A 4,457-nucleotide genomic window follows, 5' to 3' on the forward strand; every position below is an offset into this window, starting at 1 on the left:
TGTTAAGAGGGAAGAAATGCAGTTAAAGGCATCAGCCAGATCTGGGGCCAAAACCTCATCTCACGGCTTGCAAGCTCTGTACTGTGGCAAGTGACTGAGCCTCAGTTATCCCATCTGTAAAATGGGGATAACAGTATCCACCTCATTCATGGGGCAAAGCATCACGCCTGCAGTAAGCAGCCCATATATGAGGGAAAATCATGGTTCTTAATATAATTAGTTATCTCCAAGCCTGGTCTCCCCTGAGTTCGCTGAATGAAGCATGCTGTTGGCTGTTAATGGGGAAGGTTCTAAAGATGGAGAAGGTGGACAGTGGCTATGGCTTGGCTACTCTTCAGCGGAAGTCGTGGGCTAAAGAACATGAACTTTAGCTTTAAGGATGGCTTAAGTTCAAGTCTGGCTCCATCACTTATGAGCTGTACGACCTTGAATAAGCTATGAGTGACTTTTCCGAGCCTCCATTACCCCATCTGTAAAATGGGCAGGTGGAAGCCTATCTCAGAAGCGTGTGAGGAGGCGATGAGCTAGGGCGTGCACCTGCCTGGCACATTGTTTAAGCTCAGTAAGTAGCGGGGTACAGCTCCAGTGTGTCCAGAGGCCGGCTCTCCCAGTGATGGTTCGTAATTATGTAAGCACAGCAACGAGGCTGCTGGTATCTTTATTTAAGCGGAATTAATTATTCCTTAGACAAGGGATGTAATTTACGGTGAGAGACAAGGAAGAGAAGCAAAAGGAGGAAGGATAATGAGAAAAACAGCACGTGTGAGGGAGGAAGAGCTCTGCGAGATGGCGCTGTCTGGAGATCTTCCCGCAGACTGCTGCTCTCTGCCAGCCGATGCCAGCAGCACTGGCCCAGGTGTTGGAGAGCTGGGGCCCAGCCTGTGCTTCCTCCTCTGGAAACTCGCATCGCTTTGGCTCGGGCGGAGATGCCTTCCGTAACTGTGTGACCTTGCACGGGTCACAGCTTCTCTGAGCCTCATGCTCTCTCTGTGAGATGAGGGTATTGACGCCTGTCTCTTTCACAGGGTGGGTGTGGGGATTGAAATGCGGAATGCGGATGCACTTTTAAAATTCCTAGAATCCTCTTACGGGCCCAGATGGACTAAACAGTCTATGGTTTGGAGCGTGCCATTTTCCAATGCACATTAAACACTTTGAACATGCTTTTCCTTTTTCTTTTCTTTTCTTCCTTCCTTCCTTCTTTTTTTTTTTTTTTTTTAAGCAGGGGAGAAACAGAGAGAGGGAGAGAATCTTAAGCAGGCTCCATGCCCAGTGTGGAGCCTGACACTTATGACTCTGAGATCATGTCCTGATCCGAAATCCAAGAGTCCGACACTTCACAGACTGAGCCACCCAGGCGCCCCGAACATACGTTTCCCATGTCTGTTTCATGCCCTGGAAGATGGGCTTGTGCCTGTACCTGTACCTGCAAATAGGCAAGTCACATATGTTCCCAGGGCTCCAGCAGACGCTAGCTGTCCTCTGGCAGCTGGCCGGAAACCCGGAGCAGGTGGGAAAGGCAGCAACACACAATCTGGCTGGGGCTGGGTTCTTGCTGGAGGATTGATTGGGGTGGGTGTGGCTGTTAAACGCAGCATGGGTGGAGGGGTTACACAGGAGGCAAGGCTAGGTACTTAGGCACCAGACAGACCCGAACCCGAAACCTGGCCTCCAGTTGGGAAACACTGGGCCGATTTTTTATGAACTTTCCAGTCTCCCTTTATTCACGGGCACGAGAGCGTTATTGTGAAGACAGAAAGAGAAACGTGTGTCAAGTGCTTAGCATGGTTCCTGGCACCTTTTCCATCTCTGTGAGTTTTGTTTTATTCTCCCAAAGAGGAGAAACAAATCAGAAACTCCCAAACCCCTGAATCCAGCCTGGGTTAATTCGGAAATGAACACTCGACCCTCCAAGGGTGAGTCTGATTTTCAAATGTGCTTGTCTTCCTTCACTTAATACTGCTTGATTGGCTTAGAATGGCAGAGTGGGGACTCTCGCAGTCAGAGGGGATATTAGCCAGGGCTTGGAGCCATGGCCTCAGGAATCTGCAGAGAGCTGCGTGGATGCCAGGAAGACCCAGTAGGCAGGGTTCCAGGGGTCGGCTGTTGAAGGTGGTTTGCAAACCCCACAGCCCCATGCTTGAGCCCATCACAGTGCTCCTTCCGTGTGGCTGAGGTCCTTCTAGAAGAGTCCCATCGCCGTAGACGTTATTACCTCTCTCTGCTGCGGCAGGAGTCTATTGCCATCACGGTCATCCGTGTCCAATTTTATTTTTGTTTTTTCAAGTTTCAGAGCTTTTTTTTTTTTTTGGCAGTATAAACCCCAACACAATACACCAGCATGATTTCATGCATTGAGAGAGGAAATCTTTCCTGGATAAAGAGGGAAATTATGCAGATGACTTCGGCACGACCTCTCTCCTAGGCAGCCATAGAGTGAAACCTTTCATTTAGAGGTCTGGCCCTTCTTTCTGCAGTTTGCTGTAATCTACATTCACCAAGGAAAACTTGTACTGATCGGGGCACCTGGGTGGCACTGGCTCAGTGGGTTAAACCTCTGCCTTCGGCTCAGGTCATGATCTCAGGGTCCTGAGATCCACACTGGGCACCCTGCGCAGTAGGGAGCCTGCTCCCCACCCCCCACACCTGCTGCTCTGCCTACTTGTGATCTCTCTCTCTCTCTGTGTCAAATAAATAAATAAAATCTTAAGAAGAAAAGCATATTGATCATGGGGACCCAGTGTGTTCCAGGGTCCTGGGTTATTTTTCTCATCCTGACATCTGGATTGAACAAGGCCAGCAGCAAGACACTGCACACTGCTCCAGTACCTTCCCCTCCAATAAATACAAAGAGAGAGATCAAGCTTGGATGCTTCTTGGCTGGACCAAGGATCTGGAGAAACAATGGTGGCGGTAGGAGCCTTGTGTCCAGAAGAAGAACAGATCAAATCTGCAAGTCCCTACACCTTGTGTTCAATTTTAGATCGATTTCTAGAATTCTCCAGCATCACCCACCAGGAGCTCCAGGGTTCTGCCTGCTAGGCCCCCCTGAGCATGAGCTGGGGTGCTGAGGCTCAGTGCTGAGCACAGATGGGTAAGGGAGTCCAGAATGCTTGAGAACTCAATCCTTTCCGCAGGGGAGGTAAAGATGGAGTGTCTGGAGGCCAGAGGCCAATGAGACAAAGAACACTGTCCTCTTTGAAACCTTAGGCTGGCATTAATATCATCGAGGCTTCAAAAGACATCCCATCATTCTAATAAAAAATGAAAGCCGGAGAGGCTCCGTGCCCAGACTGGCCGGCATACACGTGCCAGGCCAGGCGCCTCCAGCAGAGGGCGCACGCAGGGATGGGAGATGCCCCCACGCCTGGTCCCATCTGGTCCCGCACCGCCAGAGCAGAGCAGGTACCTGGAGAGGCACCGCCCCAGGGATACGAGTCATTCCAGAGGAGAGGCCCCGGGAGTGTTGGGGGCGGGGGAGATAGAGACTGGGGCACGTGACCCCCAACCTTGCACCCTAACTGTGCGCATCTGTTTGTTAGGCATTTGTCACTCGTTTGGCGCTGATTGGGTTTCCACCTAGTGCAAGGCACAGCCACACACTACTTCCAGATTCACCTGCTGAAGACACCGCTGGAATCGCGTGCTTCCGCTCCAGGACCTGCAATGACTCCCCATGTCCACGGCTTCATATGATGTCTCTGCCTGGTGTCAAGACCTCTGACGTTCTGCGTCATCTCTCGGTGCACCATTCCCCTTGGGCAGGCAGACTGGTGCCCTCGCCCGCTCCCCCTAAACTGCCACCTGATTTCTTCTTTGTAAAATGGCCCTGGTAGTGCCCCCTGTCCCGCATAGAGTCGCTGGTGTGTGGATTAGGTGAGAGAACACGTAAGCACACAGTAGGCATCATGATAAATATTTTTGGCGATAGTGACGCTGCGTCTCAAGGAATTCCTTCCTTTACAACATCCACCCCCCCCCCCACCCCCCCACCCCCCCGCTTTGCCCAGTCAAGACGTCTCTGTCTTTCACAGCCGGGTTGAACGCTGCTCTTCTTTCCAGAAGCCGAGCAGGGTCCCTTGGGGCCAGTAGTTTGCAAAGCTGGGACTCACCCGAGAAAATCTGTTTTTCTTTTACATGGCTTAAAATGTTTTCTTTTGGGGGTAGAAGCACATAACATAAACTTTACCACCTTAACCATCTTTAAGGGAACGGTGCTGTCGTGTTGAATATATTCACACTGTTGTGCAACACATCTTTTGAACCTTTTTATCTTGCAAAACCAGCGCTGTACACGTTAAACAAAAACTCTCCATTTCCCGTTTGCCTCAGCCCTTGGCAACCACCCGTTAACTTTTGTCTCTATCTATTTGACTACTTTAGATACTCAGTATAAGTGGAATAAGGCACTATTTGTCTTTTTGTGACTGGCTTCTATCACTTAGCATGATGTCCTC

General features: G+C 50.5%; 1 pseudogene; it reads right to left on the reverse strand.

Annotated features, from left to right (window-relative positions):
* Nucleotides 1-2,450: 2,450 nt before the first annotated feature.
* On the reverse strand, nucleotides 2,451-3,737 carry LOC116591996 (annotated as a pseudogene).
* Between the last annotated feature and the right edge of the window lie 720 nt (nucleotides 3,738-4,457).

The sequence above is a fragment of the Mustela erminea genome, chromosome 5 (genome assembly GCF_009829155.1).
Source record: "Mustela erminea isolate mMusErm1 chromosome 5, mMusErm1.Pri, whole genome shotgun sequence".
NCBI classification, from domain to species: Eukaryota; Metazoa; Chordata; class Mammalia; order Carnivora; family Mustelidae; genus Mustela; species Mustela erminea.